At 44.7% G+C, this 27560-nt stretch overlaps 1 protein-coding gene across 6 annotated transcripts in view; it reads right to left on the bottom strand.

Annotated features, from left to right (window-relative positions):
• PCDH9 (protocadherin 9) overlaps positions 1 to 27560 on the bottom strand; it is a 1273931-nt gene that overhangs the window by 717181 nt on the left and 529190 nt on the right. The window lies entirely within an intron of this gene.

Genomic DNA, 27560 nt, shown 5'->3' with positions numbered 1-27560 from the left:
GGGGGAGGGGGTGGGGGCAAGGAGGCGGGGGCTAAAGGGCACCCACCGAGGCCAACGTCCCGGGGGCAGCCCCCTGCCCACTCACCGTTCGAATCACTCCTCGGCCTCTGCACAGCTCCACGGCTGTTCTCTGGCCTCCGCTCATGCTAGCCCCCAGCCATTTCACGCGCGTAAGCCCGTCGTCCGCAGTGCTCTCACCGCGCCGTCCGACTCCGCACTGCCTCCAGTCTCTCTCAGGCCTCCTCTGCACGCCAGCCCGCGGTCGCGCTCCACCTCCTCCACAGCGCCAGGCCCGGTCGGCAGCAGAGTCTCCAGCCGCTACCTCCGTCGTTTGCAGGTGGGATTTGTTTGATAATTTACGCTCGCTGTCGTTCGTTCGTTTGATCATTCATTTGTTCGTTGCTGCTGTAATTTCGGTTTAGAATGTTGCTTTATGGATAAATATGTTGATCTCAAACACCAATTGTTTGTAATGCTTGGAATGAAACCCCCTATGTTTATGTTTGTTATGTCAGTTAAGTTTAAAAAATTCAATGCATTTTAAATTGGAAAAAGGTGTGATAGCCAGAACTTCCTTCAGAGTTCAATCATGCTCATCACAGCCTTGCTCCTGGCTCCACCCCCAACGTCCCCAGATATTTCTTGTGACAGTCTTGGCAACCCTATGTAAATCCTGGAAGCTGAGGGAAGATATGTGTAAAGCTACCTGGGGGAAAACACACACAATTGAAGATGTTTCAATGTTTACTTGAAAACCCACACATGTTTCACCTAAGTCAGAAGCTCAAGATTCATCTCCAAGCTTGTCTATAATTGAAAGCTGGTGACAAGGATACAATTAACCCTTGGAAACAATTTGCCACCAAGTGTCTTGAAATGCTAACGCCAGGTTGGAATAAAACTTAAGCCCTTGAAATGGAGGAGATCACGTTCCAGTGTTGGAACTACAGGTTGGAGAAAGAAACAAAGAGAGAGAGAGAAGCCAAATATTTCCAATTTCATTCCCTGCAGGGGTCTAAAAGTCAACGTAATTTAAGATACTGTACAGCCCGCTGCCTGTAAACTGGAGATCCGATTGCTAATCTCTCTCTCTCTCTCTCTCTCTCTCTCTCTATCTATCTATCTATCTATCTATCTATCTATCTATCTATCTATCTATCTATCTATCTATCTATCTATCTATCTATCTATCTATCTATCTATCTCTCTATCTATCCCCCCCACACACACACACACATGCACAAACACTTAGACTTCTGCTTGTGTTTTCTGTTTCAGGCACTGACACCAGCAAAAACGTTTCAGCTGGGCAATTCATTCCATCCAGCATTCCCCCATCTAGAGACAAAAAGGGCTGTGTGTGAGAATCCCTTAACATAATAACACTGGGGAGAGGGGAAGCCGGGCAGGAGAGGGGGGGAGAGTAACATAAAAATCAGCAGGTTGGGGGTGATACATTGCAATCCAGCAGCCGGGGAGATAACAACCGGGAGCCGCAGACGATTGCTCTCTTCCCCAATCAAATAGAAAACAGCTTGAACTCCCGACCTGCCCATGGTAATGGAAATGGTCTGCTCTGTTGTCAGATCCTGGAGGAAAGCAAAAGGAAGGTCAGGCAACGGCGTCTGTGGAACTGGAGGGTTTTTTCCCCCTGCTGACTAATGCAATATCTAGGAAGGATTTTTTTGGTATATTTAATTAATCTGCATCTTTTATAAGGGGTGGGGCCCAATTTGGTACCCCCTCCTCCTCTCGGCACCCTAGGCAACTGCCTAGTTTGCCTAGTGGGCGAGCCGGCCCTGGGTGGGGGAAGCTTTACCCTGAACCTTTTAACATATGGAAGCCAATAAGCATTCCCTTTTTTTCCCCCTTTCTCATTCCCTAGCAATGAACAATAGGATCTCAGAACAATTTGCCAATAGAGCTGACTCGAGGGGAATGCGTGAGACATTGGGCTGATCCACGGCTTGTATTTTTTTTTAGCTAAATATCCACATTTTTTTAGAGGTGTACAGATGAGATGCAATGCAAGCAGTGAGACAAATATGCATTTTGGAAAGAATTATGTAGGCACAACTCCTCAGAGAACCAGGCTTGGCCAAAGTTCCCTGTTCAGTATATATGCAAACCTGAACTTTTTTTTTTTTGCTACTGCCGCTACATAAGCTGGGAGTAATCAAGATACGCTGGGAACAGCTAGAATCAAGTCCCGCAGAACCTTTGAGACCAAGATTTCCAGAGTAAACACTTTAGAGCAGGGCTGTAAACTCATTTGTTACGAGGGTCGGATCTGACATAAATGAGGCCTTGTCAGGCTAGGCCATGTGTGTCATTGAATGCAATGCCAAGTTGCTAAGATATAAATTGTAGAAAGGACACAGGCAAACATAATTTTTTTTTAATTTAAAACATGCTTCAAAGATTAGTACTCTTGAAATATTTTGTTTATTCATCTCTGACAACTGGCACCTCTTATTCTGAATTATTGTATCAAAATCTGGAGACAATGTCTGTACTGTAGCAATCTTGAGTATGCTGTTTAGGTATTGTTCATGTGTGTATCTGTAAGCTGCAAACCTTCTTTTGATTTACTGATATTCATTACAGAGATCTCATGATTAATGCTTTGAGCCTAAGACAAAAAAAAAGCCCTGGGTGAAACAATGGTGATGTCATGGGGTGTGGCCTAATATGCAAATGAGTTCCTGCTGGGCTTTTTCTACAAAAAAGCCCTGATGGTTACACTATTGAATTATAGTTCATGAAGAATGTTGTCACACAGTGTTTTTTGTGGTTGTCCTTAATCTTGACATGGTGGCTTCCTTTGTTGTTACTATAAACCTTCAAGTGGTGGCTAGAGATCTCCTGGGACTACCACTGACCTCTAGGTGAAAGACATCAGTTCACCTGAAGAAAATGGCTACTTTGGAAAGTGAAGTCTAACTCTATGGTGTTATCACCCACTGAAGGGTCCCCCTTCCCCAAACTATGCCCTCCTCAGACTCCACCTCAAAATCTCCACAGATTTCTCAACCCAGAGGTGGCAACTCTGTCTACCATGCTGTTTGTGCCAAAATACCAGATTGTCTTGTGTCACTGGAAACACGATGACATCAATTCCAAACAGGGGCTTTTTTGCAGCAGGAACTCCTTTGCAAATTAGGCCACACCCCCTGATGTAGCCGATCCTCCAGAGCTTACAGAGCTCTTAGTACAGGATCTATTGCAGGGGTGGCCAAACAGTGGCTTGGGAGCCACATGTGGTTCTCTCACACATATTGTGTGGAAGTCCCCACTGCCCTGTGGGCCAGCTTGGAGAAAACATTTGTCTCTTTAAATAACTTCTCCAATCCAAGCCAGCCAGTGGCTTAAGGAATGCATTTAAAGTTAAAGTTGCTTTCTTTCCACCTCTCCCCTCCATCCCCTCTCCCATCTTTGCTTCCTTCCTTCCTTCTCTCAAACATCTGACATTCATGTCTTGTGGCTCTCAGACTTCTGATGTTACAAGATAATGCATGGGATGGATAGAGAAATAAGTACTTTTCTCCCTTTCTCACAATACAAGAACTCGTGGGCATTTGATGAAATTGGTGAGCAGTCAGGTTAAAACAGATAAAAGGAAGTACTTCTTCACCCAAAGGGTGATTAACATGTGGAATTCACTGCCACAGGATAGCATAGCCAGCTTCAAGAGGGGGTTAGATAAAAATATGGAGCAGAGGTCCATCAGTGGCTATTAGCCACAGTGTGTATACATATGTGTGTGTGTGTGTATATATACATATATATATATATATATAAATTTTTTGGCCACTGTGTGACACAGAGTGTTGGACTGGATGGGCCATTGGCCTGATCCAACATGGCTTCTCTTATGTTCTTATGTTGAGCAAGTTTGGCCACCCCTGACCTACAGGAGGATTGACTACATCAGGGGGTGTGGCCTAATATGCAAAGGAGTTCCTGCTACAAAAAAAGCCCTGCTTCCAATATTGGTCAGATGTGATTGTCACAAGAGATGGGCTAGGCCTCCCCCCACTGACAGCAAATCCCCCCTCTCTGTCTGTTGCCACTGGGGGCCTGGCAACCAATCACACAGAAGCTCCATGCCCTAGATATTCCCCCAGGTTATGTGATTGCCAGCCAGTTCATCCCCTAAAGTCCCTCAGACAATGTTTCTGAAATGTAGTATCCTTTTTCTGTGGAAATACTGAAGAGGGGAGGGGAGCATTATTGCCTTTGAGGGCCAAAGGATAGAAGCGATAACAGAACGAATAAATAGTAAATTAAGAACGCTAAATTTATTTGCACACTGACATTTTGATATATGCATACATGCAAAAGATATACTCTCGCACAAGAAACTCTTAATTCGGGAAAGAGAACCAGATAAGGCTTTGCCAATTTCTTCCCCTGCTATCTCTGCCACCTGGCACGGCCTAGTTTGTCTTCATAACACTCCTGCCTCCAGCTTGTCTTTATTGCTGGCACCGTTAAGAGCAGGAGCAGAACCAGAGAGCTAAAATGGAACCTGCCTACTAAAGATTAAGTTTCTTTTCATGCGCCGAAGTTCCAAAAGTCATTTAAAAATGTTACACAAAGTTTGACATTCACAAGGCAGCTAATGTGTCCCTTGTGGAAGAAAATTATTTAGGCCATCTCTTCATGCAGGCTGGCGAACATATGAAACACCAAACCAAACAGAGCCTGAGAGGAGGAGGAGGAAGAAGAAGAAGAAGATAATACTGGATTTATATCCCACCCTTCACTCTGAATCTCAGAGTGGCTTACAATCTTTTTTACCTTCCTCCGCCACAACAGATATTCTGTGATGTAGATGGGGCTGAGAGAGATCTCCCAGAAGCTGCCCTTTGAAGGACAGCTCTGACAGAGCTATGGCTGACCCAAGACCATTCCAGCAGTTGCATGTGGAGGAATGAGGAATCAAGTCTGCACAATTAACAACTACACCAAGCTGGCTGTACACTACCACCAAAACCCCACGAGACCACAAAGATAAGACCACAGCAATCAACTTCAAGGACTCGTTAATTAAAGAAGGTGCCACTTGTCCCTGTGAAGAACGATAAAGCAATAGCAAACCTCGGGTTGCCAAGTCCAATTCAAGAAATATCTGGGGACTTTGGGGGTGGAGCCAGGAGCAAGGGTGTGACAAGCATAATTGAACTCCAAAGGGAGTTCTGGCCATCACATTTCAAGGGATTGCACATCTTTTAAATGCCTTCCTTCCATAGGAAATAATGAAGGATAGGGTCACCTTCTTTGGGGGCTCATAGAATTGGACTCCCTAGTTCAATCTTTTTGAAACTTAGGGAGTATTTTGGGGAGAGCCACTGGATACTATACTGAAAATTTGGTGCCTCTACCTTAAAAAACAGGGCCCCCAGAGCCTCAGATACCCGTGGATCAATTCTCCATTATTTTCTATGGGAATAAGTCTCCATAGGGAATCATGAGTACCCAGCAGACATTTCCCTCCCCTCCCCCCGCTTTCTGACGACCCTGAAGCGGGGAGAGGGCCTCCAAACCGGGGGAACCCCTGCCCTCACCTGGGGATTGGCAACCCTAAGCAAACCTCGGTGAATGACTGGGGGATATCCCTGGGCTGCTGCAGTGCGTCCTTCGCGAACGTTCATTTCACTTGTAGGTCAGAATTAGCATAGTCACGCCAACTTCATGCTCTTAGGTGCATGCAGCAAAAGACCAATGTGCTCAAAACAACGTCTGTTTACTCACAAGAAAATATAAGGGTGTGAGCAACTAGTTTCAAAATAAGACTGTTGCATTCAATACTCCCTTCTAAGCTGTGGTGTCTTGTGAGCAAAAAAAATCTACTTTGTGAGCTACTGACATTAAAGTTGTGGGCGAGTGATTTGGCTACTGCATAAATTAGTTTGCTCTGGGCCCATCCTTCCGGAATGAAGACAAAAAATATGTGAACTGGAGGCTAAAAAACTGAGCTAGCTAACACTAAATCAGCTTAGAAGGAACACTGGTTGTATTACAGAGCTGCCAACCTCCAGGGGATCTCCTAGGATTACAACTGTTCTTTTCATGGTAGAAATCACTTTGGAAGGGGGGCTCTACTACTCATACTACCCAGGAATAAACCAGAGTCCAGAAAGCTGCTATGCAGGGAAAACACAAATCCAGACAAGAATAAAAGAACATGAAAGACACTGCGGACTTGGCCAACCTGAAAAATCAGCAGAGTTTAGGACTGCAGTACTGCAGCATTACTACTCTGCGCCACGGGGCTCTGTAGACTTTCTATAGCCAATCCATACACAAAAGAACCCCCTCAGGTAAGCTCCTCCATAAGCATGTCACAGCCCAGAAAGCTCCCACAAGACAATGACTCAGCCGCACCCCACCTGCCTGCGTAGATATAAATTCCCTGCCTACCAACTTCTTCTCAATTTGACCCAGAGAGAACTCCAGTTTTCTGGATTACACCTCTGAGGATGCCAGTCACAGTTGCTGGCAAGACGTCAGGTCTCACAATGCCGAGACCACGGCCACACAGCCCGGAAAATCTACAACAACCAAAACACAAACTGTAAACTTGAGAGCACAGCTGTGATTCTGGGATATCTCCAGGCCACACCTGGAGATTGACAGCCTTACCCTCAGTGAGATCAAGCCAATATCTCAACTGAGTTCCGGAGCAAAGTGTGCCTCATGTTCCAGAAGCAAGAATGTACAACACGATGTGCTGTTCCCGCTTGTAACCCTGCTTCTTTTTCGGCCCTCAGCAATTACTTCCTAGTTAGGCCTTCCGATAAGAAGCCAGGTCTGCCTTGCCTTGTCTTACATCTGTAATCAGAACAGCTCAGTCACCATTCTTGTCACCTTTAACTAAATCAAATTCCTTTTAAAACCGAGTAATGGAAGTCTCTGAGGAATATATATATGAAATCTAAAGACAGATTCAGGCAAACAAACCCTAAGGGCCTGAAAGAAAACGCGGGACCTACCTTACAGTCCAGACCATGTCTGTCACCCCCATAAGGGTTCTGCACATGCAACAGTGAAAGAACTCATGTTTTAAAGGAGAAACTGTTCAAAAGGAGCCACATTTACACTCATACACAGAGATTTTGTCATAATACAGAGAAAAGGTGAGGTCTTTAGAGCACCGAAGGGGTCTTTGGCACTAAATGGAGTTTGTCGGATAAGAAAAGAAGCACATTTTTGGCCACATCTCCTAAAGAGACTGCGATTCAGCAGAGAATGCTCAGTCTATCTTTTACCACTTAATTTCTCTCGGGGTAGCTCCTGAAACGGACTCCAACAATATATCGTCAAATCCAAGGGAACGAAAAGAAAAATATAAACAACATGAACCTCCTAAATGCGTCCTGCTACCTTCCTGACAAATGAAATTATGATCAAGGGGGTAAAAAGTCTCTGTTGAATTGATGCAAAGAAAACAAACAAACAAGAAGAAGAAGAAGAAGAAGACGACGACGAAGAAGAAGAAGATATTGGATTTATATCCCGCCCTCCACTCCAAAGAGTCTCAGAGCGGCTCACAATCTCCTTTACCTTCCTCCCCCACAACAGAAACCCTGTGAGGTGGGTGGGGCTGGAGAGGGCTCTCACGGCAGCTGCCCTTTCAAGGACAACCTCTGCAAGAGCTATGGCTGACCCAAGGCCATTCCAGCAGGTGCAAGTGGAAGAGTGGGGAATCAAACCCGGTTCTCCCAGATAAGAGTCCGCATACTTAACCACTACACCAAACTGGCTCTCCATGTGACCAGAAATCTTTAGAGGAAGGGCAAGGGTAGGAAATACCACTCAGATATCAGATTATGAATCCCACAACATCATCCATAGTGTAGAGATGCAACTGTCATATTAGATTTCTACCAGAAGAACTTAAAGAGGTGCCCTGCTAGATCAGACCAGTGGTCCATCTAGTTCAGCATCCTATCTCATATATTAGTCAGTTAATTTGAAGGTCCATCAACACTGCTCTGATCCAGCAGGCCTCTTCTTATCAGCAGAAGGACTACAGAAAGACTCAGCCTCAATGCCTTGTTGATGGACCTCTGGAGGAATGTGTTGCCCGAGGGCTGAATCAGGACCCTGGACAGCTCCTATTAGGACTGTGAGCAACTCACTGTCATCTGCTTCCTTCTGCACCACAGCTTGCTTTACTAAGCTTGCTCAATCGCACAGAACCTATAGAGCAAATCCTCTATTTTCTCCATTGGTTGACCAGCACACAAAACAACTTATGTACAAAGGTTTGCAATGCCCAGCCATTTCATGTTTTCCCCTGGGTCTTAGGCTCAAAGCATTGACCACAAGATTTCTGTAATGAAGGTCTGTCAAAAGTAGGTTTGCAACTTACAGAGACACACCTGAACAGCATATTCAAGACTGCTGATTGGACACTGTCTTCAGATTTTGATGCAATAATTCAGAGCAAGAGGTGTCAGTTATCAGAAATTGTTAAATAAATAAAATATTGCAAAAGTGCTAAACATTTAAGCATATTTTAAGGTGTGTGTTTTTTTTAAATCCTTAATTGTGCATGCCTGTTTCCTTTAAAATGTTTATATCTCTGCTTTAAAAAAAAGGTACAGGTAGTCCCCTGTGCAAGCACCAGTCACCTCCGACTCAGGTGAAGTTGCATCACATTTTCACGACAGATTTTTTTATGAGGTGGTTTGCCATTGCCTTCCATTGCCTTCCCCAGTCGTCTCCACTTTCCCCCCCAGCAAGCTGGGGACTCATTTTACCGACCTCGGAAGGATGGAAGCATGAGTCAACCGTGAGCTGGCTACCTGAACCCAGCTTCCACCAGGATCGAACTCACGTTGTAAGCAGAGAGCTTGGACTGCAGTTCTGCAGCTTTACTACTCCGCGCCACAGGGCTCTCCACTACCTCGCATTGCATTTTATGACACACATGACCTGGTCCAACAAGATCTCATTGATGTCAGCTGCGGCTCTAATAACAAAAGAGTTCCACACCCCTGCGCATTGCTCATCAACTTCACTGGGTGCCCTGAACCCTCAGTTGTAGCAATAATGGAAAGCAAGTGGTTGCAACGCAGAGTTTACTGTAATGCCCTCTACATGGGGCTGCCTCTGTGCCAAACCCGGAAGCTGCAGCTGGTGCAGAACGCAGCGGCTAGGCTGTTATTAGGGCTCCCGAAGTGGGAGCACATACAGCCAGGGCTGCGTGGACTGCACTGGCTGCCAGTTGTATACCAGGTTCGTTACAAAGTGCTGGTTATCACCTTTAAAGCCCTATATGGTCAAGGACCTTCTCTCCCCATATGAACCCCAGAGAGCACTGAGGTTGCATTCTTAGAAATGCCCTGAATTCAATGAGCTTAAAAGAGTGCCACTCTGAGGAGACTTACACCATATATCCACCTCACAAATCACACACCCCTCCCATTCTGCTATCATAACACCAAATGATGAAATGTCCACCATCCGTCTGAGCAGATTCCATGGAAAACGACCACATTGGTTGAACTTTACTAGTGCGCTACCATCTCGCCCTTTCATTGTTGTGGCGGAAACCTGATATTTTAATCACAGTATTACTGTTTACATGCTGCACTGGCCTTCCATCTGCCACCAGCTGATGATTTATTTATTTTGTACCATGAAATTGTCACAATATATATAATTACTTCTTGTGCAATGTAGCAAAATATGAAAGGAGGGTTGATTTGAGGTCAGCTCCAATGAAACTGATTGGGGATGGGTTAAAAACGGATAAAAGGAAGTACGTCCTCAGTTAATTAAAGGGGTATCGAAACGAGTGCCACATGATCTGGTGATGGCCAGTGCATTTGACCCGGTTTTTTTAAGGGATCAGACAATTTCATGGAGGCCGGGCCATCCGAAGGTATGCTGTCACTTCAAGTAAAATGCAATCTCTCAATCCATGAATAGGACAGACATGAATTAATAATGAAATAACATGGATACCAAGGAAATCAGAATTGCCTCAATATGGCAGAGGTGAAGGTTAGAGGGAGTAAGTAATTTGTCCAATACCATCTCGTAAGTTAAAGGGGTCTGAAGGCAGAGTATCAAGCAACAGTCTGGTGTAGTGGTTAAGTGCATGGACTCTTATCTGGGAGAACCGGGTTTGAGAACTCCTCCACTTGCAGCTGCTGGAATGGCCTTGGGTTAGCCATAGCTCTTGTAGGAGTTGTCCTTGAAAGGGCAGCTTCTGGGAGAGCTCTCTCAGCCTCACCTACCTCACAGGGTGTCTGTTGTGAGGGAAAGAAATAAAAGGAGATTGTAAGCTGCTCTAAGAGTCTGATTCAGAGAGAAGGGAAAGGAAAAGTCTCCTGTGCAAGCACCAGTCATTTCAGACTCTGGGGTGACATTGCTTTCACATTTTCATGGTAGACTTTTTACAGGGTGTTTTGCCATTGCCTTCCCCAGTCTTTTACACTTTCCCCCCAGCAAGCTGGGTACTCATTTTACTGACCTTGGAAGGATGGAAGGTTGAGTCAACCTTGGGCCGGCTACCTGAATCCAGCTTCCGCAGGAATCAAACTCAGGTCATGAGAAGAGAGTTCAGAGCACAGTACTGCAGTACTGCTGCTTTACCACTCTGTGCCACGGGGCCGCTGCATAGAGAAGGGTGGAGTATAAATCTGCAGTCTTCTACTTCTTCTAAATCACCACCACTACAATACATAGGATTACCAGGTACCCCCTGGAAATGAAAAGGGGGCGTGGCTCAGTGGTAGAGCATCTACTTGGCATGCAGAAAGTCCCAGGTTCAGTCCTCAGTATCTCCAGTTAAAAAAAAAAAAATCTGGCCCCTGGTGATGTGAAAGACCTCTGTCTGATACCCTGAAGAGCTGCTACCAGTCTGAGTAAATGATACTGATGGACTCAGGGGTCATTTCATAGAAAAAGAGGTGCTCAGATTTTGTTCTATTGTTTCAAACCAACATGGCTACCCACCTAGTATACCTACCCACCTAGCATACCATGAGCAATGTTCCCTCTATGGTTACATCCAGCTGTGTAAACATAAACTGCCCTACTCTATGCTGCAGAGTCTTGTGAGCGACAATTCTACTTTTGAGCTACTGGCATTAAAGTTGTGAGCTGCTGCATCAGTTCTTGTGCTCTGGGGCCGTTTTTCCTGCGCTAAGGCAAAAAATGTGTGAGCTGAAGGCTAAAAATCTGTGAGCTAGCTCACGCTAAGTCAGCTTAGAGAGAACGCTGACTATGAGTGAGATCTATTTTCTTCATTCCCCAAGGAACATCCTAGAGGTTACTTGGTGGAAACAGAATGTTGAGCTAGCTGAATATTTGGCCTGATGCATTGGAACAGTTATTCTTCTTGCACTTTCCCAGTGCTAAGGTGCATGAGGAATCCGGATAATGTATTCAAGGATCTTCATTTTGCATCATATTTTGAGTCATAATGTGGCATTTGTGTGCTGTTGATATGACTTGACAGATGGCAACAGTAGTGTTATTGGCAAACCAAGTTTACTCCTTTCTTTTCAGCTGTGATGAAACAAAACGGAGAGGGAGTCTGACCTGGAAACCAGTCACACACAAGTGGGATCAGGTGATGGAGCTCATTAGCATAACTCATTATCATATGCCCTCCCCAGCCAAAAGCAACCCGATGCAAGAAAGGAGAGCCCTGGGCAAGTGAGACCTGCTTGGGTTGGCTGGAGATCCAGTCAACCCAAGCAGGCCTTGCTCACTTGGGGCTCTCCTTGACTGGGGCTCTTCTTGACCCCCATAGCCAAAAGGCCAGCAAGCCACAAATCGCCCAAAATAACAAAAGAAGTAAAGAAAGGGTGGCATGGGCTTCTCCAGGTGTTAATGAGGATTGTTGGGGGCATGGCAAAGCTCTTGGTGAATTCCTGCTGAATTCAAGGCCTGCTTTTGTCTACAGTCATATTCTCCCCTCTTTTCTGAGAAATTCCAGGGACAACCTTCCTAGGCTTGTTCCTTAACAGGTGTTTACAGATCTACAGTAGAGCACAGATTGAGACAAAGAAGTTTTCCTACAGAACACCAGACACACTAACCCATCTCAGATTCCAAGCAAAGGTCTCCACTCCCAGGGGCTTCAGCCAACCTACAACTGCCTGTATACTTTTCTCTCTATGGCATCAGAGATTGTGATGGTAGTTTTATTGGCATACCCAGGGCTTTTTTGTAGCAGGAACTCCTTTGCATATTAGGCCACACACCCCTGATGCAGCCAATCCTCCTACAGGGCTCTTCATACAGGGCCTACTGTAAGCTCCAGGAGGATAGGCTACATCAGGGGTGTGTAGCTTAATATGCAAAGGAGTTCCTGCTACAAAAAACGCCCTGGGTATACAAGTTTGCTTCATTCTTAAAATTGCAGGGAACAGGACTTACTGGTAGGCCCATCTGTAGTACAGCAATGTGTCCACATCACTGCTCACATAACCTAGAAGTGGTGTCATCACAACTGAGAAATCGGGGAGAACACTCTGGCATGTGGGCAAAAAAACTCTATGGTAAATTTGGCTCCTATCATAGAGTTTTTGCCCAAATGCCTGATGCCCAAATGCTGTGTCTCCATCATTGCCCACATGACTCAGAAGTGACATATCTGGGATGTCAGAGCAACACTCTGGCATTTGGGCAAAAACTCTATGGTAAATTTGGCTTCTGTCATAGAGTTTTTGCCCAAATGCCAAAGTGTCGCTATCACATCCCAGATATGTCATTTCTGAGTCATGTGGGCAATGATGTAGACACAGTGCAGCACATCAGATGGACCTTCCTCTTTTTTTCTGGGCAAGTTCCCCACTGCGGGCCAGCTGATCAGCAGCAGGTAGGTGAGTGCTGGCAACGGGGGACCCACATCTCCACCAGGGGATCTGGCAACCCTACAATGGCCATTTGTTTATGTTATGTATGGGTTGTTTTGACTACTGGTTTGTTATGTCTGTTATTTGACCTTGAAGTATACTCTATTGCCCTCCAGGATCTTGATGCCTATATTCCAATTGGCTGTTCTTTTAGAACCAGCCAATCGGGACACGAGGCATTTCTCTCAGGAAATGCAAATGAAGGATCCTGGAGAGACCAAAAGGGTGGACTGCTGCCCACATAAGGGGGCGTGTTTGACTCAGGCCAAATGGATAAAAGGAGTGGCGTGGCCTGTTTGTGTTCAGTTCTGCTCTTGTTCAATAAATGTTCCTGCTCACCTCAAGATGGCTCAACTTACTATATAACAGTTTACATATAAAGATAGACTGTCCACTCTTTCAGCTTGCAGGCACCTTCTGCAAGCTTTGTGATGTGTTCTAACACAAACATCTTCTCATATTCACCATAGTTGAGAAAAAATTAACATTCCTCTCTTCCTCACAACCAGGCTCTGGAGATCAGTTAGGCAATCCTAGTTGCATGCATACATTGTCGGAGAGTGCACTGTTGTAGCACTATAGCAATTACTGGATCTTCCTGGGAGAAGGAGAATGACGATTACACGGCAACAATTGTGCAGTACCCAATGATGTATGGCTGCAGCTGCCATTTCTGAGAAAATGAAGAAAATCACCCAAAATGGAGAACTGGAGAAAAAATATATATATGGCCTTTCATGTTAACTTTTTCTCCCTTGAGGTGACCTATTGAAACACTGAGTTTTTGCAGCCCCAAGTTTTGAAGGTCAATGTTGTTATTCTCCCTGAGTGGTTCGGATCAAAAGCCTACTAATGCCTGCTCTGAATGTTCAGGAGTGTGAGTTTGAACAAAAAATCTATTTCAGTACTTCTGCGCTCATAAATGATTGCCGGGTTTCAGTGTGTTAGTCAACAGTTCTGTTTTGTGAACACTTTCACGTGTTGCCTGATACTCTTTCACTCACTCATAATAGTCTATATCTATCAAGGAAGGAAGGAAGGAAGGAAGGAAGGAAGGAAGGAAGGAAGGAAGGAAGGAAGGAAGGAAGGAAGGAAGGAAGGAGAGAAAGAAAGAAAGAAAGAAAGAAAGAAAGAAAGAAAGAAAGAAAGAAAGAAAGAAAGAAAGAAAGAAAGAAAGAAAGAAAGAAAGAAAGAAAGAAAGAAAGGTCTATATTTATGGCTGGGACCAGACCGGCAGCTTTGTGAGCCCATCCACATGTTCCTCCACAAAGTGCCCATATCCCATGTGGGACATGCTTTGGTGCAGTCAGATGGCTGTCACCATCCTCATTGCCCACTGGACACAACTTGTCTGTATGCTTCTTAAATTGTGGTGCCCAAAATGGAACACAATACTCCAGGTAAGGTCTAACCAGAGTTGAGCAAAGTGACACCACCACTTTGCATGATCTGGGCACTATACTTCTTTTGATACAGCTCAAAAATCAAATTTGCCTCTTTTTTTGTTGGTTTTGTAACCTTCCATAGTTCTGTAAGTGTTCTAAGGTGCAATGTTCATTTGTATAAATGAATTTGAATGTGATTTTTGTGGAGGGCATTCAAAAACTCCATCAGTTTGAGTGCAGGGTTTTCAACCTCTAGGTAAGGCCCAGGGATCTCCCAAAATTGCAACTGATTCCCACACTACAGAGTTCAGTTACCCTGAAGAAAAGAGCTACTTTGGAGGTTAGATTATCTGGCATTATGCTGCAATGAGGACCCTTCCATCTCCAAACCCCGCCCTCCCTAGTCTCCACCCCTATACCACCAAGATTTTTCCAACCCAAAGTTAGCAATCCTTGTTGGACACTCCTCCTTCTGAGAGCCAGTTTGGTGTAATGTGCAGACTCTTATCTGGGAGAACCAGGTTTGATTCCCCACTCCTCCACTTGCACCTGCTGGAATGGCCTTGGGTCAACTATAGCTTTTGTAGGAGTTGTCCTTGAAAGGGCAGCTGCCGTGAGAGCTCTCTTCGCCCCATCCACCTCACAGGGTGTCTGTTGTACAGGGGAAGGTAAAGACAATTGTGACCGCTCTGAGAACTCTGAGATTCAGAGTATAGGGTGGGATATAAATCCAATCTTCTTCTTCCATAGTTTTTTCAAAACTGCATCTCTCAAAATCCCTGGGTTATTTTGCTGAAGTAGGAACTTCCAAAGTCACACCACTTAAGTAAGGCAAGCCTACCATTGAGTTAATTGTGTGGCTCGCTAAATTGGGGATGATTTAAAAAAATAAATTGTACCCTCTCCCGAATGCTTCATAAAGAATGGAGAAAAAAGAAACCATTTCAAAAATTATAACTATCAGTAATAGATTTCTATTATTCCCATCACACACACACACCCCTTAGCAACAATTCTAGACTTCAGATACCCCAATACAATATTTTCAATTTACATACTTTTATACATTCAGGCAATTCAGCACACTTTACAGTAGAGTCAATAAGATTCTAATCGCCATTGCTGGAAAAAAAAATTCACTGAAGAATCAGAAAAATGCTGGCTATTATACCTACAGCACTTACTTAAGTAGTTTTAGGGCTGACAGAGGAAGCTGTTCTCCTATCAGAAGTCATTATGAAAAGAGAATCTTTAAAAGGAATACGAAGATGCCAACTCTCAAAAGAAGGTATCGGTACCTGAGCGTCTCTCAAGAAGAAAGTGCTTGGAAATCTAAAGTTCCTTTTCCAATTGCTAAGTCAGAGAACATGTTTTATTTATAGGGGCACTTTTCATGATGCCATAAATCCGTCTCCGCATTTTTCTTTGCGGCAATTAAAGAATGTTAGAGGATGTGACCAGGGATTATACTGATTCTTAACCAGGCCTTGAATTCAGCAGAAGCTCGTAGGAGCTCAGCTCCTGGACCTTTCTGACGGGCCCCCCTCCTCCTCCCCACCTACCTTGTTCATTGAATAGTAGGTGCAGCTGCATAACAATCTCTGGATTAGGAGAGCGGGTAGCCAACCAGCCACCAGGAGCTTTGCCACACTTCCAGCTCCTGGAGAAGCCCACACCACCCTTTCTCTTCTGCGATATATTGGGTGGCTTTCTGGCTTTTGACTGTTGGGGAGGGGGTGGCCCAGGAGAGCCCCAGGTGTGCTTGTCCAGGGCTCTTCTTTCTTGTGTTAGGTTGCTTTTGGCTGGTGAGAGGTAGCATATGCTAAGGAGTTATGCTAATGAGCTCTACCGCCTATTTTTCTACAAAATGAGCCCTGTTCTTAACAAAGAATTCCCTTGTCCCCATGGTTCTCACCTTCCGAGTCTAAGGACACTTTCCTGAGAATAAACCATGGTAAACCTATATGTGGACAAGCTTTATCCATTAATACTGATCTTCTCATTAAGGGGCTCAGATAAGTTTTCAAAGAGGCCCCATAGGTTTGATTTAAAAAAAAAATGTTTATGTTGTATATTTAAAGCAGGGCTTTTCTGTAGCAATAACTCCTTTGCATATTAGGCCACACCCCCTTGATGTAGCCAATCCTCCTGTAGCTTACAGTAGGCCCTGTAAGCTCCTGGAGGATTGGCTACATCAGGGGTGTGTGACCTAATATGCAAAGGGGTCCCTGCTACACCCCCCCCCCCGACTTAAAGATTTTATTGACAAGATTAGTAAAACCTATCTCAATGATCCTGCAGAGATGTTGGTGGTTCCATTTTCATATAGCTCAGTTCCATTATCACATGGGACAAATCTCTCTCTCTCTCTCTCTTTCTCTCCAACCATTTCCTTAGGAGGTGGACCTTCAAGTTTCAAGTCGGGGAGTTAATTTCCACAAACTAGCCTAAAAAGGTCGTTTCCTCGCCCCATCCTGGAGGTTTCAATAGACACCTCTCTCTCAACAAAAGAGCAATTTTCAATGGAAAAATCAAAACCCACAAAAATTGGCCTAAGACATATCCTGAAGAACAAGCTACCACCAGAGAACCGAGAAATAAAATATTAGGGGGTATATAAACAATGCCAAAAACTCATCCTTTCAAACACACATCTCACCGAGAAAGAGAAGTAGGACTTTGAGAGAGAGCTCTGAACAAAACTTTCCAGCTCAAGAATAGCAGGTGGATTCACAACCCTAATCCTAACTTTCAGGAGAAAAGCCCTTGAAAGCTTATCCCCCGAGCTGTTTAAATGTCTTGACAGAGGTCTACTTTTATTGGTTTTCCTCTGTGTATGTGAAAAATGAACTTTTAGGATAAACTGCTGTGTGGGAGATAAGCTGCAGTAATGCATACATAGCAAATTCTTGGACATTTCAGTTTTGTTACGGTCCAAGCTGAATGACAATAGCTAACCAGCAGTTTTGGAGGGAAAGCTGTCTGTAGTGTGGTTATAGAGAACCTAATAACTTTCCCCACTCAGAATTATGTTTTGGCTTGTAGTTTCTCTCTCAGTGGTTTCTCTCAGTAGTTTCTCTCTCAGTTTCTCTCTCAATGTAGTTTCTCTCAGTCAGTTTGGTGTAGGGATTAAGTGTACGGACACTTATCTGGGAGAACCGGGTTTGATTCCCCGCTCCTCCACTTACAGCTGCTGGAATGGCCTTGGGTCAGCCATAGCTATTGCAGGAGTGGTCATTGAAAGGGTAGCTGCTGTGAGAGCCCTCTCAGCTGCACTCACCTCACAGGGTGTCTGTTGTGGGGGGAGAAGATATAGGAGATTGTAAGCCGCTCTGAGTCTCTGATTCAGAGAGAAGGGCGGGTTATACATCTTCAGTCTTCTTCTTTCTTGAGGAAAATCACTAATGCTTGATCCCCCAAAATATCAAGCAATATCTGTCTAAAAGAGACTTAGGAATAGAGTTGCCAGCTCCGAGTTGGGAACTTCCTGCAGATATTAGGGGTGGAGCCTAAAGAAAGCAGGGTTTGAGGAGGGGAGGGACTTCAATGCCATAGAGTCCACCTTCCAAAGAGGCCATTTTCTCCAAGTAAACCTGTCTCTGCCACCTGGAGATCAGTTGTAATAGCAGGACATATCCAACCATCACCTGGTAACTGGCAGCCCTTCTCACAGTCCGAGAGAAGGAGAACACAGAAATATCTTGAGATAAAATGTTAAAATCTGTGTTCTAAGATGCTACACAAATGTGGACTATAGATACATCAAATGATGCTCCACAAATGTCAGAAAATGGATGCAAAATCTCAATATCTACTATTGGTTGATACAACAATATATAATATTTATGATGAACACACTTGTAGAAATAGATACAATTTCTCAAATCCCCAGATAATACATAGACATGGATTCCTTCTGTAGAAAGCAATGTCTGAGCAAAAACAGTCCAAGGAGCTTAAAGAGCGACTTTTGAAGAGGGGAATCCATAAGTATATGCAAATTTGTAAATTTTCAGAAGGGAGTAAATGCAGTATTTCCAATATGCAGTACTACGCAACTTTGGGATTATTCACGCGTTTCAGGAACAAAACCCTTCTTCAGAAAAAAAAACTCTGAGAAGATCATAAAACGGTGCTCCTCTCGCCTAACACCAAACAGTCTATCCGGATCTTATACTCCTACTGTAAAGTACTGGGGTCGGCGCAGTAAGAGACCAGAGTCGGAGAGTGATTTCAGCAAGCTTTACTTCAGGAACACCAACACAGACTGAGCTCTATTCAAACCTCCCGCTCCTTTTATACAATTCTTGCCCCCTTCTGATTGGACCTTAACTATGTACATGGATTGGCTATTTACAGAGGCCTAAGGGCCTATCAGGGTACAGTATGAGCCTAGATGTTGATTGGCTACTTATGTTTCAATCCTTCCCCTGATTGGGCACGCTTAGGCCTTCTCTGGAACCCTGGTGTGGAGTACAAGCTTGGCTTGTTCAGCTTCCCTCCAAAAGTAACAGTTCCCTCCAAAAGTAACAGTTCTCCATTTGAACCTAGGACACAACACCTACCAATGTGTGCAATTGTCTTGGAATATCTAGGAATAGAAATCCCTTTATGTTTATCCAACCTGCTATCTATTAACCACCTGACTATCTCCAAATCTCTAAAGGACTTGTTATCCTCTTAGAACCAAACACAGCTTACTCTTTTGGAAAGAATACAAGTTATCAAATCTCTAATCCTACCAAAAATCACTTTCTATATCAGGGCAATCCCATTTTCTCTTCCCTGTTCTCTCCTTTAAAAATGGCAGCCTGACATTAATAAATTCATTTGGGCTTTTAAACACCCACGGGTTAATTGTCCCACCTTATGTAAACCTAACAAGGAAGGCGGTCTTTCAGTTCCAGATATAGTTTTCTATCATGATGCTATAATCCTTTCCAATTTAGTCAAGCAATACAGATCTTCCTACCAAGCTGACTTGAAAAAAATAGAAGATTCCTTTCTGGGCCCCAAGACTTTTCAAGAAGCGCTTTGGGTGTCCCACAAAACATCTCCTTCAAACATCACTGCTAACCCTTTTTTGACTGCAATGCTACATACCTGGAAGAAGCATCGTCCCATACTAGCACCCCAACATCTCCTTTAACTAAGAACATAAGAGAAGCCATGTTGGATTAGGCCAATGGCCCATCCAGTCCAACACTCTGTGTCACATAAGAACATAAGAGAAGCCATGTTGGATCAGGCCAATGGCCCATCCAGTCCAACACTCTGTGTCACACAGTGGCCAAATATATATATTTCACAGGACAGGGCTGGTTTGCACCTGCCTCATTCCCTTCTTCATTTGTGGCTTGAAGAAAAGCTGGCATCACATGTTTTTATGATATTCTCAGCAGAGGCCTTCTGAAAAGAAAATCATATCTGGAAAAAATTACAATATAAATATACCCTGGTTTGAGTATTTATAATTAAATAGTTTTTTTGTCATCACATAAATTTGCTTACCCACTAAGAATTTTGCTTTTGGAGTTTGAAAAATATATTCACAGATGCAACACCAATGAAAGGATTAATTTCTAAAATTTATAAATCACTATTAACTCATGATACCACGGCCATTATGCACTACCAAAAAGCTAGTGCATGCAGACTTTCAGCGTGATTTCTCTGAATCTCAACGGCAACCGATTTGGTCATTATCTTCAAACTCTCTCAGTGTTCAACTTCAAGCGTATAAATCGCTGGCCCAGTGGTACCTGACCCCAATCCAACTTACCCACATACACTTCTCAAACACCCCACTCTGCTGGAAAGGGTGTGGGGCCCTTGGCTCTTATTTCCATAATTGGTGGTTGTGCCCTCAAATTGAAAATTTCTGGAAAATTCACTCACTCACCTCTCTCACTATCCCTTTTACTCCAGAACTGTTCTTACTTTCTCTATGGGAAGCTCCCCACATAGCTTCACACTCACAAGAACTCATTGACCTAATCTTCATGGCGGAAAAGCATGCCATCGCCAAAGTGTGGAGATCTCCAGCTCCACCAACAAGAAGCCTGGTCTCTAAAAAATATTATTCTAAACACTCTCATATGAAAATACTATAATAACATACCCTGATCACACCCTATTAGATGCAAAGGAAGGACACAAATGAAACCACTGCAATGCACAGCAGCCAAGAAGGTCAGAACGCCTGCTCCGGCTGCAACGCCACTGAGGATGTTCTCCGCAGCTGAGAACGAAACGTCTGGAAGAAAAACTTTCTCCAGTAGAACACGGCACTTGAGCCCGAAAGATTCTACAAACCCTAATTATGATGCCAGCCGTGAAAACCTGAAATCTTTGATTATTATTATTATTATTATTATTATACCCCATAGCGACCAGTCTCTGTGTGGTATAATGGGTTGTCCAGAGGACATTCCTCCCACACTTTTTGATAACCCTAAAGCAAGGGGAGGGCTGCAAAACCATGGGATCCCCTGCCCCCAACTGGGAATTGGCAACCCTACTATATATTCTATTTTAACACTTAATTAAGCATCAGCAGGGCATCCTACATCGTAAGTGCAGTTCAGAAACTTGAGCTTTTTGAACTCCAACACCCTGACCGAATGGGAAGCAATAATAAACTCCATTTCTTTCTGTCAAACAAGTTGACAGCTGCAATTTTGTCCTTAACTTCAAAGCGCTGCAAAGAGAACGGAAGAAATCCTCCAAGAACTAATCTCTGCCCCTTGTGGAGGAACTGCACTGAACAGGAACTGAACATTTGTACTACACATAGTACAACTTGGGCCTAGAGGCCCTAAACGTTATCAAGTTTCCAGCTATGGTGGGAGATCCCACACTGTTCTGTCATTCCATGAGATAAAAATTAATTGTAAAAATCTCTATTGGCATGGTAGTGTGACATCACTTCCTGAGAAAACCCAGAAGTGACATGACACTATTTTGAGAATTGCCAGAAAATCAATCATTTTAGAGTTCCCTAGATTAACATGAATAGCATTACCAGATGTCTTCTTTTTAGAAAACATGTCCTCTTTTTCTGTGTGTGTGTGTGTCTGTTCTCCTTTGGGCTATTAAAAAATGATAAAATTTCCTCTTTTTGGGTTGGAAGGTTAGGAATATTCCTGGTTAGTAGCAATGATCACAGCTTAAATAGTAGAAAGATAAAGGCAGTCCCCTGTGCAAGCACCAGTCATTTCCAACTCTGGGGTGACGTCGCATCACAGACTTTTCATGGCAGACTTTTTATAGGGTGGTTTGCCATTGCCTTCCCCAGTCCTCTATGCTTTAACCCCAGCAAGCTGGGTACTCATTTTACTGAACTTGGAGGATGGAAGTCAAACTTGAGCCAGCTACTTGAACCCAGCTTCCACCGGGAACAAACTCAGCAGAGCTTGGACTGCAGTACTGCAGCTTATCACTCTGTGCCACTTAAAATAGTAGGGCATCTAAAATGAGATTTGTCATAGTTTGAGGTAGTCAGTCAGGAATTTTGAATTTTATTTATTTATTTGCTTTTTAATATATGACAACCCTAAGCATGATGCCACTTCCAGTTTCCCACAGGAAATGATGTCATGCTGACAGTGCCCCCACATGGCCCCATTCCTCCCTAAAAAACTCCACCAACCATCTTAACCTAAGGTCCTAAACTCCTGTTTCCTAGACAGCACTAGGAGAAAGATGTCCTCTTTCTTAATAGTGAAAGAGGCTGGGAGGGCTCCAAGCAGGGGAAAATGGGGGGGGGGGAGCTGGCTCAGGCCCCCTAAAGGTGTGGGAGCCCATAGGCCAGTGCCTAGTTGGCCTAATGGTTAATCCGGCCCTGATGTCACATTGCTGATGGAGATTCTTCTCCTTCTCCTTGACCTCTCTCTACCTAGACAAAGGAAGTCATCTGACCAATAGCATATACAAACAAACAGGGCTTTTCCTTCATTGGCAGACGGCCAAATTCCTCTTCCTAGGTCATAAGAACATAAGAATATAAGAGAAGCCATGTTGGATCAGACCAATGGCCCATCCAGTCCAACACTCTGTGTCACATGGCCAAAAAACCCCAAGTGCCATCAGGAGGTCCACCAGTGGGGCTAGAAGCCCTCCCACGTTGCCACCCCAAGCACAAGAATAGAGCATCACTGCCCCAGACAGAGGGTTTCAACAATAAGCTGTGGCTAATAGCCACTGATGGACCTTTGCTCCATATGATTATCCAATCCCCTCTTGAAGCTGTCTATGCTTGTAGCCGCCACCATCTCCTGTGGCAGTGAATTCCACATGTTAACCACCCTTTGGGTGAAAAAGTACTTCCTTTTATCAGTTCTAACCCAACTGCTCAGCAATTTCCTTGAATGTCCACGAGTTCTCGTATTGTGAGAAAGGGAGAAAAGGACTTCTTTCTCTACCTTCTCTATCCCATGCATAATCTTGTAAAAACTTCTATCATGTCACCCCTCAGTTGACGTTTCTCCAGATCAGGCAGACAATAGAGAATAGGTAAGCATTTTAACCCTATAACGACTGGAGCTTAGATAATTGCAAAGACATGCAGGACAGGCACAGAATTCCAACTCCAGAGAGTCTAGGGCCAGCCCTGTGGCTTAGAGGAACAAAATCCAAATTGTACTTTTGCCATGCAATCTCTAGTAGTGCGATCCTATGCAGAGTCCCATCCTTCCAACCCCATTGACTTCAGAAGGGGGCAACTCGACTTAGGATTGCGCTGTCGATGGTTTTAGACCAGCAATACTTTCCAAAGCTCCAACTAGATATGTGGATAATAAGGCCGAACTATTTTACATGGCTATTATCAGGGTTTCAACAAAGCACTCTGCACACTTCCAATGCCCTACATAAATACAAAGCAACAGCCATTACAAAGTATGGATATATGCTGCATAGCTAACAATAGTAATACCATTTTTAAAAATGTAGCTTTGCATATCAAAATCCTTGCAAGCAAACTCCCTTCCTCGGTTACTGCTTCCAAATATTTTGACCGGGGGGAAAAATCCATGCCATTATACCCCCTTCACAACGGGCATCCTAGGTTTGTGCGATTTCAACATTGATATATTATTTATTAGCGCACTTATGTTTGTAAGAAGCGGCGCACCCCCACCTGGGGTGGGGATTGGAAATGAGGGCAGCATCACAAAGTGCTGCGTTCGACGGCTGGGACCCGCGTCCAGCTCAAAAGACTGCTGGGCTTCTGGGGGGGGGGGGGGGAGAAAAACCTTCCTTAGAGTTACTGATAGGGCGAGGGCTATCACATGGAGCAGGTGCGCCCTGGAGAAGAAGAGGGGAGGGAAAGATCATAGAGCCATTTGCCACTGGGGGGGGGGGGATTTAATGAGGTCACTAACCCTGTTCTGTCACACAATTAATTTCCACAACGCCTTTTCTGCTGAATGTGCTTTCTATTTTTGAAGAGTGTTATGGTACCTTTCCCCCCCTCCTGCCTTGTCTCGCAGCCAATTCAGTCGGGCTTCACGTTCATGCAAAGCTACATTGGCAGCGGGTAGCTTCCGCCCCCCCCCTCGCACGACTGCATTTCATCTAATGGAAGCTCTGAGACTGTACAAGATGACAGGCTGAAGGAATTAGCCGGGGGGCAGATGGAAAGGAAACGGTGTTGTGAACTGCTCCTGGATACGGTGTCATGAGCTGCTCACTTCCTATGCAACCATGTCTATGTCATTTCTGAGGGACAGCAACACGTTGTGTTTACTTTTGGTTACTTGCCTTTTTGTGTGTGTGTGTGTGTGTGTGTTAATTTCTTCCAGTTTTTGATACCCCTGAACCAGGAGGAGAGGTTCCAAACTGGGGGATCCCCCAACTGGGGACTGGCAACTCTATGACCACCACAGCTTCTGATTAGCCACTGAAGACCTGATTGATTGTAGGGACTTTTTTACAAAGTTGTTTTATTGGCAGCTGCTGCCACCATGATGATGATGATATTGGATTTATATTCCGCCCTCCACTCCGAAGAGTCTCAGAGCGGCTCACAATCTCCTTTACCTTCCTCCCCCACAACAGACACCCTGTGAGGTGGGTGGGGCTGGAGAGGGCTCTCACAGCAGCTGCCCTTTCAAGGACAACCTCTGCCAGAGCTATGGCTGACCCAAGGCCATGCTAGCAGGTGCAAGTGGAGGAGTGGGGAATACCATGTGGGTATATTGTCTCTTACTCCCCTTACCCAGTGCATGCATGCACGTATGTATCTATCTATCTCTCTGTCTGTCTGTCCGTCCATCCAAGGTTGGAATTCTAGCAGGAGCTCCTTTGCATAGGCCACAGACCCCTGATGTAGCCAATCCTCCAAGAGTATCCAAAAAAGAGCCTTGTAAGTTCTTGGAAGATTGGCTACATCAGAGGTGTGGCCTCATAAGCAAAGGAGCTCCTGCTGGAATTCCACCTCTATCTATCTATCTATCTATCTATCTATCTATCTATCTATCTATCTATCTATCTATCTATCTATCTATCTATCTATCTATCTATCTATCTATCTGTCTGTCTGTCTGTCTGTCTGTCTGTCTGTCTGTCTGTCTGTCTGTCTGTCTGTCTGTCTGTCTGTCTGTCTGTCTGTCTGTCTGTCTGTCTGTCTGTCTGTCTGTCTGTCTGCCTGCCTGCCTGCCTGCCTGCCTGCCTGCCTGCCTGCCTGCCTGCCTGCCTGCCTGCCCGCCCGTCTGTGTATCTTACTTTGTTCCCCTGTACTTGGGCTCAAACTATTTGTGAACTGCCAGTTTGCTCATAACAAATAAATGGCTCCTTACTTGCGACTGGCTAGTCGAACATGAGCCCAACCAATGGGGGTTCATCCCTTTTTTTTCTGAGTAGTGCTGAGTGACATTTTTGTTAGCATTAATGTTATTTACAAAATGCATAAACGCATAATGGAAATTATAAATTTGGGGAAAATAATCAAGAATATCATATTTGATGTCAAAAATCTCATATTAAATGGTGTGTGTGTATGGAGGGGGAGGGAATGCATATTTCTCAAATTGATCAGTCACAACAGTTTATTGCATGCATACCAAACCTTCTTGACTGACATTTGACCATTTTGGCTTTGTTCCAATGCAAAATGCCAGGGCTGAATACAAGTCCTTCCTGAACGTATGCATAAGCTATAAGTTAGTCCACAGGGCTTTGTTGTAGCAGGAACTCCTTTGCATATTAGGCTCACGCCCCTGATGTAGCCATTCCTCCAAGAGCTTACAGTAGGCTCTGTAAGAAGGGTCCTTTAAGCTCTTGGAGGATTCGCTACATCAGAGGGGTGTAGCCTAATATGCAACGGAGCTCCTGCTACCCAAAAAAATCCTGGTTGTCCATATGTATCACATGTCACCCTGTGAGGGTTGCCAATCTTCATGTGGCAGCTGGAGATCTCCTGGGATTGCAAGTGTTCTCCAGATGACAAAGATCGGTCCACTTGGAGACAATGGCTGCTTTGGAAGGTGGACTCTGCACAACAAACCCATTTGTTATGGAGGACGGATCCAACATACATGAGACCTTGTTGGGCCGGGCCATGTTGGACTGGGCCATGTGTGTACCTTTTTTTAAGATTAGGTAGAAGAGATATAAACTTTATGAAGGACACAGACAAACACAATTCAATATTTTTTTTAAAGAAAACTCAAAACATGTTTAAAATGTTGGCACTCGTTGGTCTTAAAGTTGCTTTTTTTCGTATTTCTCCCATTGGATCCAGGGAACTGGGCAAAGGAAGCTGTGGCTCTTTCCTTCCTTCCCCAGGGGGCAGGGGAGGGAGGCACCTCAGCCAATCAAAGGGAGAGAGGCTTGACTCAGTAGCTCTGCTGTGCGATTGAGAGAGCGCCTGGAAAAACGAGCTCTGCCCTCCCCCCCCCCCCTTTCTCCCCAATCTGGGGACATCTCCCAAAAGGAAGGAGCCTCAGTCAATGGAGAAAACAGAGGTATTGCACTGTAGCTCCTGTGCGACTGAGCAACCTTTGCAAAGCAAGCTGTTACACACCAGGAAGCAAGAGAGAGGAAGCAGATGACAGCCAGTTGCTTGTGGGCCTGATAGGAGCCCTCTGGAGGCCTGATTCAACCCCTGGGCCACATGCTTGACACCCCTGCTCTACGACGTGCCATGCCAATGAGGTCCCTCTCCTTCCTAAAACCCACCCTTCCCAGGCTCCATCCCCCAAAATCTCCAGGTATCTCCCCACCCAGAGCAGGCAACCCTATACCCTTCAGCCAACCATTAATTTTCTTTTGGCCATCTGTTTTTTTGTTTGTTTTCAAAACTGAACACAAAATAATTCTGCTGCTCTTGTGAAAACCGTTCACACCTCTCACTGCTATCCAGAAGGATGTGTCGGCTTGGCGTGTGCCCATGGAAGTTTCACGTTGTTTTGCTTTAAAATCAGGGGGCTGAGCAAAGAGGTCTCCCACAGGTATAGTGAAGCGTTAAACAGCAAAGCAACACGTTCGTTTTATATATACTTGCTTGGCAGTTTACTCCTATTTACAAGCAAAGCCTTTAGAGGATGCTGAAATCTCTCTCTTGACACCAGCTGAACTTTTTTGAAATGGTACTGTCTCTTGGTTCCAGGGACAAAAGTGGTTGGGGTACACAAGTGGGGGGAGTAAGATTATGTGTGTGTGTGTGGGGGGGGGAATGGAATGGCTTTAGGCACCAGATTGAGTCCCTAGACTGCTAGCTGCCTTTCCTCGATCCTTTTCTTCAAAACCAGGCTATCTCGCGGTGTGACACAGAAAATTAGGGCCTGAATAAAAAATGAGGAGTTCTGTACAGGCTGATGATTGTTCTGTCTCCAGGCCTTGTCTGGGAGAATGAAAGGGGGGAAATAAAAAACACTGAGCAGTAATGAAATGAATTCCATTCCGCAGTCATAGCACCCATACTATTTCATTTCATTACGAGGACACATCGAACAGGCTGGGATCAGCAAGTACTCCAGGCGGTGTGGGGACTGGGAGATGATCAACATTTCATCAGATTACATTTTTTTTTTTACTTATAAGGGTTATCAGTATCTATTACAGGGTTGCCAGCTCCGGTTGGGAAATTCCTGGAGATTTGGGGGGGGGGGGTGGAGCCCGGAGAGGGTGAGATTTGAGAAGGGGAGGGACATCATTGTGTTATGCAGCCATTTTCTCCAGGGGAGCGGTTCTCTATAGCCTGGAGATCAGTTATAATTCAGGGACGTCTCGAGGCCCCACCCTATAATCAAATGGGTTGATGTGCCTGGCGGGAAGGAAGCAGAGT

This window comes from Heteronotia binoei, chromosome 3 (assembly GCF_032191835.1).
Source record: "Heteronotia binoei isolate CCM8104 ecotype False Entrance Well chromosome 3, APGP_CSIRO_Hbin_v1, whole genome shotgun sequence".
Classification (NCBI taxonomy): Eukaryota; Metazoa; Chordata; class Lepidosauria; order Squamata; family Gekkonidae; genus Heteronotia; species Heteronotia binoei.
This window is presented reverse-complemented; position numbering and strand designations above follow the sequence as displayed.